Here is a 16937-nt window from a genome sequence, read left to right as displayed (position 1 = left end):
AGCTGGAATATCGGGAGCTGAATGTGACAAGATGGAAACAGTAAAGTTTTCCATGTGTAGGCTTGAAGTAAAATGTAATTAGCCTTTATGCACAGAACAAGGACCCATTGATGAATACAGCTGGTCTTTGTTTGGGGCTGTCATTGAGAGTGGGAGGGAGAAGTGTTCTTCTTCATGTTTATTAATGCTTAGAGATTCCACAGACAAATGGCGAGCACAGTTTCATATTTGTTGGAACATCGGGGGCTTTGCCAGAGCAGTTGTTGTGTAAGAGAATTTCTGGGTTTCAGATGAGGGCCGCGGCCGGGCCGGAGGCGCTGCTCTGCCTTCCCCACTCAAAGACGCCCCTCCGCTCCGAGGTCATTGTGCTTCCCAGCTTCCCCTCTGCCCCAGCAGACACAGATCAAATTAGCCTGATTGGGAAAGAAATGGCAGTCACGTGACGTGTAATAAAAAGTGCCCCTCTCCACCATTCGGGCTCCGGCTGCAGAACGAAGCCCCGGGCACCTTGTCCTCCGTCCCCCCGGACCGTGCGGCTCTGCTGGGTGGCTGCAGCGAGCCCTCAGGCCTGCCGGCCGGGCCCTCGCGCTGCGGCGGGCGCCGGGAATCCCTGCCTCAGCCGGGCTCCGGAGCCGCCTCTTCGCTCCATCCCGGCGAGGAGCAGCTAGCAAAGGGACACCACGCTTAACACATACAGTAGGCTGCTGACATGACTGTTAACATGTGGGCTGAATTTCTGAGCCTCTGATGAAAGAAAATATTGAATCACACCAAAATACGACATGCTTCCAGCTCGCATTAGCCTGGGGAGAAGTTTTCTCCCAGATTTTCCCTGCAAGATTTTCTCCCCAAGTGGCCACAGAGCCAAACTTCTCAAGTTTAAAGTTCGGGTTGTCCTACCCCTTGCCTGGCAGGCTTTTTCTTGTTTTTTTCCTCTCAAGAACCAAGACCCTATAAGAGACATTGATGGTTGTAGATGGTTCGAGTATATTTTTGAAATCTGGGAACGATAACCTCGTGTTATGTGACAAAGTCAATCTACCCCCACTTTTTTTTCCCTCCCCGTCCCTCTCCCCTCCGCGTACACAAGCGCCCCCAGGCGAGGCAGGCTCTCCCCCCCCCCCCATAAAGATGAATGCCGGTGCAGGGACCGGCACACTGGGCATGCTGGGCGTGGGAAGCTGTGATCCCGGTGACCCCAGGTAGGCCAGATGAAAGAGGCCAGTGGTTAATGGGTAAAACTGGCCTGCTTGATGAAGAGCTCATGAACGGTGAACACTGCAGCTTTTGTGCTTTAAAATAGAGGGCTCTGGTGGCGTCCCTCTAGAATGACGGTCCCCTAAGACGCTTCAAACAATGGGACACCTTGATTTGGGGCCATTTTCTGTCATACTTGTGCTGTAGGTCAGTACATTTTGACACAAACGGCTTAAACCAACACTTTTTTCCAAATTCATGCTAAATACACAGCGTCTTTTAAGAAAGGGAGTCCTCATTCTATTTTCACATATTCATCCGCAGTTTCTTATCTATACATTTTTTAAAAATGTATTAGTGATTCACTCCTGATCTTATTGGGAATGGTTTAAAAAAATGTATTAACGATTTGGTGCCCCCTTCGTGCCTCTATATAAATCCCTGTCTTTCCCCAGAAAGCCGTCTCTCATAACAAGGAATCAAAAAGAAAGGGGAAGGAGGGGTTCCATAAAACTAACCGGCGTACCAAGGCCAGCATTATCTCCCTCCAACTATATAAACTGATCACCGAATCTGCCATCGTAGGACGTGTTGTTCAGTTGTCTTCTGTAACTTTAATCAAGATGCGTGGTGGTAACAAGGAGCCGTTTATGGGGTTTCACATTGCTTTGTGATTTGGGCCCCAGCATATTTACTTTGTGGGTCTGAGCTGTGGCTCGGGGAGAAGACCATCGCTGTCATTTGGAAATCCCGGATCCCAGCGCGCCGCCTTTTCGTTCGTTTCTGTACTTTTCCATCCGGGGGACTCTGGGGACCTCGGCTAAAAGGAACTTGGAATCTGGACTGGGCCTGAGCATCCTATAATTATTTGGCTATACATCCTATACTTAAGTGTGGCTTCCCCCAGTCGATGTGAAAGGCAGGCTTGTGTGCCATGAAGCCTCATCTATTTCCTGTCCCTTTGATGAGTCATCACTTCCAGTACACGTTTCTATAATTATTATCCTCGTTAAAATAATTCCCCTAAAAATAGAAGAGAAGTAGCCTTTGGCGGCCGGGCAGGGAATGGACTTGGAGAAAGATCCCCCTGACTAGAGCCTTAGGAGGGACAATATGGCTAGATTATTTTCATTCCCAAAGTTCTTATCTCCAAAAGAGCTTAATTATGCATCTTGGGAAAAGCCGAAGGTGTTTTCAGTCCCTGTGTGCTCTTTAACAACACACCTAAAGGCTTTGGAATGGGAGACCCCACCAAGGCGTTGTTTTTGGCTCGCACCCCGAGAGTAGCTGTGTGAGTCTCCCCAGAGTTATAGCATTGGCCTGGTGTTTTCACAAGCCCAGGAGGCTTCCTTATGGCTAGAAGCTGGGCGGGACGAGGAGAAAAAAAGACATTTTTCAAAAAGCTCCATTCCTTCCCTTCCCACTGGAAATCCCTTTGAGTACCCAGGATTCCTGTCCGGCTGCATCTGACCCCTGGCAGGCCTAAGAAATGCAGCAGTGTAGCAAAGGGAAAAAGCCTTTGAACCTCAAAAAGGTTTAAAAAAGAAATTTACGGTGTGTGTGTGTGTGTGTGTGTGTGTAGCATGCAGAGCTCTCTGAGAAAAGGATCTTATAAGTAAAAGTGTCAGATTGTCTTGTATTTGTCTCCCTTTTATTCTCAGTCTCCTGAGAGAGAAGCCCCTTTACCCACCCGGCCCACTCGAGCTCTCCCCACGGAACGTGACGGACGAGCTCCCTGGGCCTTGTCGAAGGCTTCCCGGGGCCTGGAGCCCAGGTGCAGCCGGCGCTCCTGCTCCCCGCTGCTCAGGCAGCTCGGTGGTTATCTGTTTGTACAGTCAGGAGAATTTGAAATATTTGCTTCCAACTAATAGACAGTTTTGACTTGTAGCACTTGACTTTCAGACGGTCTCTGACCAGCCCGGTTTACTTTTGTTTTACATAGATAAATATGTTTAATGAAAGGGAGGGAGGAAGGCGCAGAGAGATGGAGGGAGAGACAGAGGGAGAGGCAGAAAGAGAAAGGGGAGAGGGAAGTCAGAGAAAGAAAGAAGAAAAAAGAAAAGGAGAGAAGGGACAGAGGGAGAAGAAAAGAAAGAGAGAAAATAGTATAGAGAGGGAGATGAGATAGACAAGGTGGCCCAAAAAGTCTTAGTATACTTAAACTAAGTTTTTGGGATGCCCTGATACACTTCCTATGTTTTTCTTGCTTTGTTTTGCACAATTTTATGTGCCTTTATTTACAGAGATAATAAGCTCTCTGAGGGCAACAACGGTTTCATTTTGTCTCTGTACCCCCAATGACTAGCATGGATGCTTTAAAAATATTGACTTGTTTCGATCTTCTCTCTAATCACTATTTCTATATCTTTGAGACTGATTTTTTTAAAAGAAGAAAAAGAAAAGTTAAGGGTAATTCATTTGAGGCAGTTCCACAGAGATCTTTGATGACCGGCTAGGTGCCTGGGAAGCGAAGTAGGCCAGAGTACAATTCGTAGTCATGGAGAAGAAAGATGGAGCTGAAGTCCTCTTCTAGTCTAAAATATGTCTGTCTGTGACTTAATAAACTGACGGTTTGGACCTTGGAAAAAATGTCTTTGAAGGGAGAAGTCAGAGTGACAGGAAGAGATTGACAGGTTAATGAAGGAAGGACCCAGTGAATGGAGAAGGGCCTAAATTGGACTTTGGGACCAATCCGGTCGGTCAGGTTCTGGATTGGAATGAAATGAGTCACTTATAAACAATTTAATATTTAACAGAAATAAATTGATTTAATAACATTGAAAGGCTAGTTAACAAAGAGAGCATTAATCAGTCCATCAGTAAGTATTTATGAAGCACCTACTATGTGCCAGGCACTGTGCTAAGTGCCCGCGGAAGGCGTCTGGAGACCCTGGCTCAGATCCTCCCAGTTACTGAGCAGTGTGACTCAGGGCAAGTGCCTTCCCCATCGTGGGCCCCAGCTTCTTTACCTGTAAAAGCTGAGGTCTGCTCTAGTTCCAGATCCCAGCCTGGGCCTGAGGGGCCCTTGTCGGTCATTATCCTTAGGCTCAGGAAGCCCTAATCCCCCAGACCATTTAAGCTTGTGGGAGAAACCCACAAGTAGGGGGCCAGGCCTGGAATCTGGAATCCTTCTTGACCTGAGGGTCTGCATCTGGCCGAAGGGCGCCACAGCTGGGGCAGTCCACAGACCCGCCGTGTATCCTGCGGCCTTTGCTCTCCATCCGTGAGCTAGTGGGGGGAGGATTTCTGAACAGCTTCCCCACCCCACCCCCTTCTATTCTTGGTTACCAGAGATGACTCCCAGGAAAGGCTATGTTTGGGAACACAGGATATGAAGGCCAGAGAAGAGACAAGGTTTTGCACAAAGAACAGGCCTTGAAGCGAGCCCTCTCCCCAGCAGCTCGGCTGGCACATCTGGGGGTCCTCGTTCCTGGGAGGTGGGCGTCGCCTTATGGCAGAAGTCGTAGACTCATTTTTCAAGATCCATCTGTTGCGCCTTTCCTGCTGGCCAGGGGCTTTCACTGAGAGGGGTCCAAGTCTTCCCCACTCCTTTCATACCTTCCCTGCCATCAATTTCTGGGGCACCTTAAAGGGACTTTCCCAGAGTGGCCGTTAGTCCCCAAAACAAAAAATCCTCCTGGTGCTGACAGAAAGTGAGGGTTACTTTGTCCACTTTCCAGGGGCCTCGTCTGATGAAAAACAAATTTAACCAAATCGAGGCTTTTTTCCGTTTACATTTGGAAGACACCGAGTCGGGCCCTGCCTCTTCTGGGGTTCTCATTCGCCACAAGAGCACTAGATCTTAATTAGTCTCCATGCATTTAAGGGCTGCAGTGAGGACGGCCCGCTCCTAGCTCCAACTATTCCACAGTTGTTAATGTTTCAATAAACATATCCTTAAAAAATCAATTGGAATTTAATAACCATATAATAACTGCCTTCTAAAATCTAAATTCATTGTTTATGGGAGCCGTAGCATTTGAACGGGAGCCAATTATGCCGTGTGTTATCTGCCCCGGAGGGTGGTGGTAACCGCCGTAAAGCATTCTGGGGTCTCCCCGAGGTTGCATTGACATCTCACTGGGTGACCCCGGGACAGGTAGGCCCGGCCCAAGACCCGATCGAGGCGTCGCCGAGCAGTGGGGTGCCCGGCGAGAACGGGCAGTGTTCTTGTTCTTGGCCACCATTAAAGAATCTCCTGGAATGGCCCCAAGAAGGAGACGTTTCCTATAGGAAGGGGGGGGGGGATAATTGAACTCATTGATTTGTTTCACGGTTTGTTTGCCCTTTCATTCTCTTCCTGAGGTGCTGCTTGTGGAGGAGTGTCTCCAATTGCCAGGAAGACCATGGGGTGTCTCATCTTCCCCCCGCCAGCTCCCCTCGTAGCCAGAGCCAGGACGGTGGCGAGGCTGCGAGATGAATTTTTAATGGAGAACGTTAGAGCATCGCCCTTGCTGCCGTGTGCTCGGCTCTCTGGGGCTTTCAGATTTAATGCTCCGATGAACAGAGTACAGACTTGGGGCACTCTCGAGCCGCCGGCATTAACCCCTCAGCCGCCGTGGGCAGAGCCGCTCGTTTCCCTGAAGACGAATGTAGGCAATGTGGGTGGAAATTGGCCAATTAGCCCAGGACGCAAAAGCAGACGGGCCTCTGGAGCCAGTCTTACTGCCCAGAGTCTCCCCGCCCTCCCTCCTCCTTTTAAAACTCCCTTTTCTAACCCTACCTCCGAAAAGGAGCGCCCTGCCCTCCTAGAATGTGACCTTGAAGCCACATTTCCTGTGGGTTATTTATCTGACAGATAGAAATCTCATTCTGACTTTCTGGATGCCAGCTCAGTCGATCAGCCCTCCTTGATTAGACGCTCTCTGAGTCACCCACCGAGCTGGGCGTTGGAAGCCGCCCCCGGCTGCCTCTCCCCCCCCCCCATTTCTGGGCTGCTTCTGCATCTTCCCTTGTGGCCCCTCCCAGGGGAATCCTTCATCCGTTGTCTTTGCGCCTGTGGCAGCCCGATCGATAGGTAACAATAGCCAGCATTTACCGCGCTTCCAGTTTGCCCGGCACGTCCCAAATCACGTCTCATTTCGTCCTCACAACCCCCAACGTTGCTCTTGTTCCCGATTTACAGATGAGGGGACTTCCCCAGGCTCCCGCAGAGAACGAGTGGCTCCAACAACCTTTGGACTTCCTGATTCCAAGTTCAGTTTGAATGTTTAGTTGGGTGACAAATCACTTAGCCTCTCTGAACCTCAGTTTACCTGTCTCTAAAGTGGAGATAATAATGGTCCCTAGTGAGGATCAACTGATTAAATATATAAAGTACTTTGCAAACTTTAAAGGGCTGCGTAAATGCTGGCCATTGTTACTGTTATTATTTTTAAAAAATAAATACATGGCAAATAAAAAGTTATCTTGGAAGGAAAGCACTATTTCAGGGAACCTGGATTTGAATCCTGCTCTTGCCACCTTGGCTGGATCCTACAATCTCTCTGACTTTTATCTCCTCTGTAAAATGACAGGGTTGGACTGTCCGGCTTTCTTCGGTCTTTTCTAGGTCTAAGAAGGTGATCCTAAAAGGCTGTTGTGTATACAGAATGTGTACATTTTCATGTATTTCTCATTTCGAAAGACAGGCTGTGTATAGTTTGAAGTTCAGAATTCTGTGATGGCAGGAAAAGAATATGATGTGCCACCCACAAAAAGGCAGGACTGCCATCCATCGGTCGCCAGACACTAACAGGCCACAGCCCCTGCCCTCAGAGAGCCGGCTCCGGGAGGCCGCCTTCCCACTGGCGGCATCTCGAATGGGTTATTGTCCGTGGCGGTCTCGGTGGTCCGAGCCACTCTCATAGCGTAGCCGTAGTGAGGGGCACAGGGCTCCTGGGCAAAGCCTTTCCTCATCTGGTCAGGGGGGCAGTTAGTCTTCTCTGTCTCTGCAAGATTTAGAAGTCTCTGAACTCAGCTATTAAAAGAGAAGCCTAAAGCACCCTGAAATAGCTGTTCTTGATGGAGAAGGACAGTTGGCACTGTCCTCCTATCCAGTGGACATACGGCAGCTCTTTAAAAACTATAATAAGAAATTACTTCTAAATAATATTACACTAATAATAACTTCACACTGCAGGCTTGGTTCACATTTCAAGAACCATGATAGCAATCTGCAGTAATGTTATACCATCCAGATGACTGATAATAATATAACAACCCACATTTCTAGAGTGATTTGAGGGTTACTGAATGTTTCCCTCTCAATCCTGTAGTTGAGATAATTGACCTTAGCTCTTTGCTTGTGGTCCTTTGAGACCAAGAGTTAGCATCCCCACATTAAAGGAGAGGAAACTGCGCCTCCGAGAGCTTCTGTTTTTTGCCTAGAGTCAGACAGAAAGTAAGTGTTAGAACTGGGGTTCACTCTGACTCAGACTCAGGGCTTCTACCTCCTCATCCCCCTCCTGCTCAATACGTGCCTCTAACAGAACGTTGCTTCTCATCCATGTCGTGGCCAAGACAGCTCAGCTTTAACAACGTGGCCATTGCGGCGTGGCATTTGGGCTAGATGTGCTTTCATTGGGGTAAGGAAACTCTCAACGACCCAAATGGACATGTCTTCTTCACCCAAGAGTCCTAGAGAGCAGGTTGTGACATGGAGAGGTAAAGGACTTGTCCATGGTGCTGGAGATGTCTCGAACCCAGGTCTTTATGACTTCAGGGCCGGCTCGCTGGACCATTTAGCTACACTACATCTTGTTATTGTGTGTTCTGTTAAACAAACATATATATATATTAAATAAACACATATATAAAACAAACATGTATATATTAAACAAACATGTATACAAATATTAAACATATATACAAATATTAAACAAACATGTATATAAATATTAAATAAACACATATATACAAATATTAAACATATTAAACAAACATGTATATAAATATTAAACATACATATACTAAATACATATATTAAACGAACATGTATATAAATATTAAATATGTATACAAATATTAAACAAACTTGTATATAAATATGAAATATATATATACGAATATTAAACAAACATATATATTAAACAAACATGTATATAAATATTAAACATACATATACAGATATTAAATATATATATTAAACAAACATGTATATAAATATTAAATATGTATACAAATATTAAACAAACTTGTATATAAATATGAAATATATATATACAAATATTAAACAAACATATATATTAAACAAACATGTATATAAATATTAAATATGTATACAAATATTAAACAAACTTGTATATAAATATGAAATATATATATGAATATTAAACATATATATTAAACAAACATGTATATAAATATGAAATATATATGTATGTATATACAAATATTAAACAAACATACATATATGTTTTTTAATATTTGTATATATATATATGTAAAAGCCTTCCCATTCCAATAGAGTTGGATATTGTGAAGATAGATATATAGATATACACATATACATACACACACACACACACACACACACACAACGGATTTCCCAGCAGAGACATTTAATACATACACTGTTGCCAGTTTCATAAACCAAATTTAGTTAGAAGGAACTTGTTTAGGGCATAAATGGATGTTTCTGGATCTCTGTTGGCTATCTTTGTGCAAGAAAATAAGAGTCTAGGATTACATCTTTTCTCTGTAAGAGTTATTCCTTCAGAGGAAGCATGAAATCCCACTCTTTTGACCTCTGGTCACCATCGGAGGAAGTAGCAGAGGTGTTATGGGAGGCTCCTGAAGGCTGGAATGGGGCTACTGCACGGGAAGGCTGCAGCCCACGATGCTAATCTGGAGTAGTACTGATGGCCACACCAGGACCAATGGCAGGATTTGCTTCTCTTGCTCAGTTACCGGTCAGCAGAGAAACCACGGCTGGATCCCAGAAATATCAACGCTCTCCCTGTGCCCCGATGCAGGGAGAGAGTCCCTATCACTGTCCCCTTTTGGCTGGAGCATTAGAGCAGATTGGAGGTCAGAAAGAAGTGAGTCTTTTTCAGTAGATTTCCAGTTCTGGGACTTAGTTGTACTTATGATATTTGTATAAGGAAATATGTATTTTGGGATTCAGAACTAAAAAGATACTTGGCTCTATTACCAAAAGACCGGGGTTCAGATCCTGTCTGGCGCTTCCCAGCTGTGTGACTTCCACCTCAGTTTCCTTATCTGTAAAATGAAGAGCTTGTTTGTCCACCAGAACGTGGGATCCTCTGATGGAATTTGGCTCCATCATTTAACAGATGAAAAGTCTTGGAGTCTAGAGTGAATAAATGAAGAAGTCTGTGTGAAGTACCTGCTGTGTGCTAGCCCCAATCCTAGACCCCGGAGACACAAAGTCCCAAAGTAAATGACATAAGTCATTTGGTCCTTAAGGAACTTCCATCGAATTGGAGGGGAAAGGAGGAAGACGCAAAGCGACTGCGTCCTCTGGTGTCCAGCACAGTCTTTCTTGGAGCTTAGCGGCTCCTCAGGACGAGCGCAGCATGAATTCACCCTTGGCACTTCTCCCAGCCTCTAAGCGAGCCTGAATCTTAAACAGAACCCACAAAGCCCAACCCTGTCCTACATCTGATCATTTTAAAAAGATAAAGAGGAGAGAGAGATTGTCAAGATGAAATTCAGACGTTAGGTTACTTTTGTCGCTAAAACCGGTCCAGGAGATGCCGGTTCGGTGCCAGCTCTGAAGCTCTCTGGCTTCTCTCGCCTAACTTCTCAGCATCAGAATCACCTGCGGGTGACAGCCGAGTGGATTGATGTTGTGGCGGGGGAAAAGCCGATTCTGGCCCGCCACAGACACCATAAACGTGCTCTACAGAGTGAATTTAAGTATGCCATAGTAAAAAGGGAGTGATGGCCAGGAAAGATCTGGGTCCAATTTTGATAGCCAGTGGGAAGTGTGTCAAGTGCATTTTCCGTCGTAGCTGAGACTGTGAGGGTCCCTCGAGCTCTGGGATGGAACAGGGCAAACTGCTGTGAATGCGTGAGAGCGCGTCCTGGCTGGTCTGGACAAGAAACTGACCATCGTTGATATTTCATCTTATTAACCCATTGCTTGTCAGGGTCAAACTGTCTCCTATGAGTTTTTAAGAAATTAACAATAACTCAAGCTTCACTTTTTAAATGGCATTTTCTATGGTAGCCACGCACTTTCCTATCTCCCGTTGGATCATCCTGGGCGATTTTTGTTGCCCTTCTAGAGACGGGACAGAGAGAGAGAGAGATGTCCCGATGTTAACGTGGTTGTCTGAACTCTGATTAAAATCCAGCCTGGGACGCTTCCTACTAAACTCTGGTTTTCACCATTATTCAAAAATATTTATTAAATGGCTGCTGTGTTAGCCACTAGAGAAGATATAAATAATAGGCAGCATGTGGCCCTCAGTGTGGCTGATGGCTTACGTATGTATATATAAATGTATATAATACCAGTTAGGAGATGCAAGTGTGATATACTGAGTAGCGGTCTCTGAGTCAGGTCAGTCTGCAATCAGCTATTAAGGAGATGGCTTATACCCCAACCTTCTCTGGAAGCTAATCGAGTCACTTGCCTGATGCTTCCTCCATTCCTTGCCCTCCCAAACTTCCCCCTCGTGAGCTCAGTCCCTCCGTGCAGTTCCCATCCCAGCATGGCAGCATGCATCACAACCGCTGTTCAAGCACCGTGCCCCCCAAGGGGGGAAAATGGTGTTAGAAATGGCCGCGTCCGAGCTTGGAGTCCCCAGGTGCCATTGTAGAGAGCTGGCGTTAGAGCAGGCCGGGTAACCGAGGGCATTCCCACTGCCCTCATTGACACTGTGGGATGCTCGTCTCCATAGGGAGGGAGATTGTCCCGACTGAGAGTCCCTGTGTCAGTGAAAGCCCATCCTTGGGTTGTACAAGTCATAATGCAAGTGCCTAAGGGGTGTGTCCTGTGGGGGTGTCTGTCAAGAGGGAGGACACCCTTCAGTCTGGGAGTGGGGAGCTGTGTTTGTAAATGAATGCATTTATAAGTGAGGAGGGGGCCTTGGGCTGAAGGATGGCCTAGGTGGAAACGGGAAGATGGCATCCCAGCCACATGCAGCCTTTTGAGAAAGGATGTAGGGTTAGGGGAGCTCTTGCTACATGGGGACTTCTCTCCGGGTGCCTTGAGTCGCCCGAGTCACTCCTGTCAGAGGCAGGACTAGAATTCTGGTCTTTGGGATCCCAAGTCCTGTCCCCTCATTGCTAAGTTGGGAGCCATGGAGTGTGTTCAAAGGGACAGCAGACAGTCTAGAGCATCAGGAAGATGGAGCAAAGCCACGTAACATCGGACCACAGCAGTCTGTGCTATGGGGCACACGCTCTCTCTCCCTGGCCCCACAGGAAGCATTGTTGTGGACAGGAGATGAGTCTTGCCTCCTTCATGGTGTGTACAACTAGAAGAAACCCTAGCACTGGGGTCCGCCTCTGCCCTAACATCATGCAGATGAAAAAACTGACTTAACCAAAGTCATCAAGATAAGTAATCTGGGGGGCAGCTAGGGGGCGCAGTGGATAGAGCACCAGCCTTGAATTCAGGAGGACCTGAGTTCAAATCTGGTCTCAGACACTTAACTCTTCCTAGCTGTGTGACCCTGGGCAAGTCACTTAACCCCAGCCTCAGAAGGAAAAAAAAAAAAAAAGATACGTAATCTGCCCATAAGCATTTATTATGCACCTGCTGTATGCCAGGCACCAAACCGGGGATGCAAAGAAAAAGCAAAAACAGATCCCGCTTTCTAGAGGATTATGGTCTGACCAGGGGAGATGCCACGTTCTCTATATAGACACAAGACTGTTGGGGGAGGGAGAGCCTGACCAGCCGAGGGGGAGAGGGGATCAGGGAAGGTCTTATACGTGTAGAAGATGACCCTTAGAACAGGCCTTAAAACAAACCCAAATCCATAATTCTTTGTACTCTGCCATTGCTAAGTCTCTCAGACTTGACAGAAGCGCTTGAATATTCCTGAGTTGAATTTAATTCTGACATTCCCTCCTCGTGTGGCTAAGTGTGGTCCTGTTATAGCAGGGAGCCTTCACATACACGTTTATTTTCTAAGCCTCTATTTTAAGCTGCATGAAGAAATCTGGCCTCTTTTCAAATCTACCATATTTTAACCTGCCAAGAGGAGTACAGCTAATGTGCTTCCTGAGACGCTACTTAGTCAGTGCCTGCTTTTAGTAACGCAGCTTTCCTTTGTCCCCCCGTTCCCTGAAGAAAAAGTGGGCATTAGAGCGCCCTTCTCCCAGTGTCTCTCTGAACGGAGCTAACTGGATCACCCTTCTTTTCTGGCGGACCCTTCCCCGGACGGATCCTTTCATCCCGTGTTTCCTACCTTAGGGGTTCCTGTGGGACCCCACGATGTTCGGAGTTGAGGTTGGCTCTTCTTACGTTATCCCCCACTCCCTGGAGAAAGGGACCCCTCATCCCCAGGCCCGCAGGCCACCGACTCCCACGTTCCCCTCCGGAGGCTGCCTTTGTGACCACAGTCCTGGTAGCCCCTGTTATATAACAGCTCTTTTCTTAGGATGGACATGCTTTTTATGCCTTTTAGTTGGGAGTTCACAGAATACAAATAAACCTCTTTCCTTACTCGATAATCACTTTATAATGCTTGACCTGGTTCAGTATGGCCTTTATATCACAGTTAACAATTGGAGCTTAAAAAAAAAACAACCCTTTTTGGGGATCAGCATTTCTGTGACTATTTTTTTTTTTTTGGAATAAAAAACATTTATAAATAACATTCATAAAAATTAAAAAAAAACATTTCCCATGTAATGATGAAGTCGGTGTTTGCTCCATTCCCAAGAGGATGTTTAGAGAGCCTGGGACGGAGTAGGTACTTGATGCATGTTTGTTTCGTTTAATTAAATGCGTCATCCCCACCCTGTTCAAAATCAAAAGCCACTGGGAGCACCTCCAGACCCCAACAATACGATGGCGTGTTGGGGATTCAGAGACACAGAGTGGAAGGGACCGACATTTTCCAGAGGAGAGATATAAAGACCAGAGAGCTGGAGAGGTTTGCTTTGGCTCCCACAAGTAGTAAGGGACTGAGGCAGGATGGGGATCCAGGTCCTGCTGACTCCAGGTCTGGCACTGGGATGTTATTCTACCCCCCGTCTCTAAGACGCGCGCAGGAGTATCGGTGGAGCGGAAGCAAAAGCATCTTTCTGCTTCCTCCTGGACAGGGTGGGCCGGTAGAGCCAGATCTGAGCAAGCAAGAGCATTAGCATGTCTTTCTTCGCTCTGCCCAGGGCCGGGATCAAGTCTTGCTCATCTGCGCCATCACAGGTGGAACCACCCCTGGTGGTACCGGGCCGGCTGCGGGAGTCGAGGCTGTCCCCAAACATGTCTCACTCCGTGTGTCACGCTGGAAGGATCACAGAACATCCTTGACTCTTTAGTTCCCCTTTCTGTCAGTTGAGGGGATTAAATGATGTCCTTTGAGGTCCTTTCCACATCTATATTTGTGACTTTGTGATCTTTGCCGAGTCGACGATAGATCATTTTTTTGTTTTTATTTTTTAATTGTTAAGTTCTAACTCTTTCCCTCCCACTCCTCCTCCATCCACTGTGAACACAGCAATAACCATCACTTATATATATGAAAGAAACATTTCCATATATCCATACTGCCCCAAAACAAAAACTAAAAAGTGAAGATCATCCTTATATTCGGCTCACTCAGAGTTCATCAGTCTCTCTTTGGAAGTGGATAGCGTTTTTCATCGTTTGGAATTGTCCTATCCTTGTCTTGATCAGCGTGGCTGAGGCTTTCACACCGTTACGATACTGCTGTTGCTGTGATCGCGGATCTGCCGGTTCTTTTCCGTTCACTTTCTATCAGTTCACATCCATCTTCCCGGGTCTTTCTGAGAGCATCCTGCTCATCATTTCTTACAACCCACTTGTGTCCCATCGCAATCGTGTACCACAACTTGTTTACTCATCCCTTCCATTTCCTTTTGCCACCTCAAAAAGACTTGGTATAAATATTTTCATGCAGACGGGCTCTTTTCCCTTTTCTTTGGGACAAAGCTCCTGTGTTGGGATTGCCGGGACAGAGGGTAATCATAGTCTACAGTCTTTTGGACAAATTGTTCTCTGGGCTAGTTGACAACTACTCCACCAACCATGCATCTGCTTTTCTACGTCACCTCTGGCGTTTGTCGTTTTCCCTCTGTCATACTAGCCGATGTGACGATAAGTAGGAGATGGCGCAGAGTTGTGTGGATTTGCATGTCTCTAATCGATAGTGATTTAGAGCCTATTTTCATGTGACCACAGCGAGCTGTGATTGCTTGTTCTGAAACTGCCTATTCATATCCCTTGACAGTTTATCAATTGGGGAATGAAAGCCAGGAATACATCAAAAGGGCTCGGCGGTTCAGCCTGAGCCTGACTCCCCGGGAAGCGCAGGTGGAATAGTGGGTAGAGAGGTGGTCCCCGGGGCGGGACAGCCCACTCCTATTCCGGACTCCTCCCAGACTGGAGGGCCCGGGAGTGCTGATCTGCCTTGGCCCAGAGCTCCCTACCAGGACAGAATCTGAGGGCCCTTCTCAAAACAGGGAAACAATCCTGGTGGCTAGACTGACCTCCTATGAAACCGCACTAAGACGTTGGTGTCCCAGTCGTGCCAATTCAGGACTTTCGGTGAGGGCAAGTGGCTATAAAGTGTATAGAGAGTGGGGGAGACCTCAGTGTGCCCAGGGCTCCCACTTCCCAGGAGAATGTGCGCCGGCTTCACCCCCAAGCCATCCCTCTCCTGTCTTGGGCCTCGAGTAGGCCTGCCTGGCCACCCTCCGCCTTGTGCCCCTTCTTCCTGGGCCTCCTGGGCCTCCAGGGCCTTCACTTCTCTTAGGAGAGTGTCCAAAACCAGAAAAGCCATTCCATTCTGAGCAGCTTGTGATTCGGCTCAGCTTTTATTGACACATTAATCTGTCTTCTCCTCAAAGCTTCATTTTTCCGAGTATCCACAGCTAAAAATATAAACTTACGGTGGCCATTCAGGCAGCCCTTTTTATGGCCTTTCAGAAGGAGAAGCTGTGTCTCTGACGGCTCACTCGAGTCTCGGATCATCCAGGGCTCCTAGAATATCCTGTTTGGTTTTTGTTTTTATTTCGAGCTTAACGATGACGAACAAAGAGGAACACGTCCCGGGGCCTGAGCGTGAGGAGGTCGGATTAGATGCCTCCCAGTCCCTCCTAGGTCTGAGTCTGTGATCCTGACGTCTTGTGATTTCTAAATCGGTCAGTCAGCAAGTATTGGCTGGGAAGGGACCGTGTGCCAGCGCACAGAACAACAGAAAAGGAAGGCCAGGGCTCGCGGGGCAGCTTGCTACATGGCTCCTAAACTGAGCGTTCCCTTCTCACGCTGGGATGTTGGGATCCCTGTTTTCTGGGGCGTGCTCGTTGGGAAGCCATTTTCCTTTTACTTGGCATTTTAAAGGGAGCATTTCTATGGTTCTAGAAGTAGAAGGATCTGTCAGTCGTCCAAAAGGCAGTGCTTGTGTGCTGGGTCTGGGCCCCCACCCCCGGCGCGACCACCTGGAGTCTTCCGTGACCCAGGCCTTGGTGGCTCTCACTTTATGGGTCAGGCTCCCTGAGAACGGGCCCTGGAGAAGGGGAGCTCACTGGATGATTCTCATCTGAGATCGTTCCCAGCCTAGGAAAGAGCTGGGGCCGGCCACCCTGCTAACACTAGGAATGGATGGACCGGGACTGAACCAATCCGGGCCCTGTTCCATCACCGTTGGCTCTGGTTCCGTGCTGGGGCGCTCCTGATGCCTTTGTCTCACCTCTCGCCCTCCTGGTGCTGTCAGAGACCAGAGGCCTTGGGGCTGGCCGGCTCATCTGAATGGGGGTCAGAAAGAAAGCTGTCAATCAGGAGAATAGGGAGTCAGGAGAACCTGGGTCTGGCCTGCTCTGGCACCCCCACCCTGGCCAAGGCCCGAGCCCTCCTCCGTGAGGTTCCCGCCAGGGCCAGGGGAGGCCCACTGGTTTCAAACAGCCCTCCGAGACCGGGTGAGGGAGAGGGATGACAAATGACTGGCTCAGTAATGCCACGCACCTAGGCCGTCCCGCACTTGGGCATTTAGAAAAACCCTAACTGCAGGGTTACCATTTCAGTTTCTCCACGTGTCTAATACACCGTGAGCTTTCTGCACGTCCTCCCTAGAAGTGGGAAAACCTCATGGCAAGGTTGCCCGGCAGAGAGAGAGCCAGCCTTGGAGAAGCCCCGGGTCCAAGGCCTCCCTCGGACATGTATGAGCCCGGAGCGAGTCTTTAACTGCTCAGGCCCCCAGTCATCGTTTAGCCTGGAAATTGCTGTTTTCATACCAAGGGCTCCCATCCCAGTGGAAAAAAAACAAACCCCAAAATGCACAATTAAAAGAAAGACGAGATTCTAAGGGCATCGTCGTCCGCCGTGGCAGGGGCCAGCAAGTCTGGCCCTCTCCTCAGTGTTTGTATAACACTTTACAAACAAAGCTGGGACAGCCGAATTATTAATTTGCGAGTTGTCCTCAAAGAAGACACTTATATTGCAGAAACCCAGACTCTCGGTGCCGATGAGAAGAGCGGGCCGATCCTGTTTGTCTTGGGAATCGTACTTTATCAGTAGGAGCCATTCTTTGCCCCAGTGCAGCCGGAGGGTGGACGCCACCAGTCATCTCCAAATATCCTAAGCACGTTGTCCTTGG

General features: G+C 47.7%; 1 protein-coding gene and 1 long non-coding RNA gene across 8 annotated transcripts in view; one reads left to right on the top strand and one right to left on the bottom strand.

Annotated features, from left to right (window-relative positions):
- The window catches only part of CUX1 (cut like homeobox 1), a 379575-nt gene that overhangs the window by 223928 nt on the left and 138710 nt on the right, over window positions 1–16937 (top strand). The window lies entirely within an intron of this gene.
- LOC141540306 (uncharacterized) lies at window positions 7688–11021 on the bottom strand. Its single transcript, XR_012481519.1, has 2 exons — window positions 10778–11021; window positions 7688–7950 (listed from the first exon to the last, which is right to left on the bottom strand). It is a non-coding gene; the product is annotated as an uncharacterized LOC141540306 (long non-coding RNA).

The sequence above is a fragment of the Sminthopsis crassicaudata genome, chromosome 4, assembly GCF_048593235.1.
Source record: "Sminthopsis crassicaudata isolate SCR6 chromosome 4, ASM4859323v1, whole genome shotgun sequence".
Lineage (NCBI taxonomy): Eukaryota > Metazoa > Chordata > Mammalia > Dasyuromorphia > Dasyuridae > Sminthopsis > Sminthopsis crassicaudata.
The sequence above is the reverse complement of the archived record's forward strand: the minus strand, read 5'-3'. Positions and strand labels throughout refer to the sequence as shown.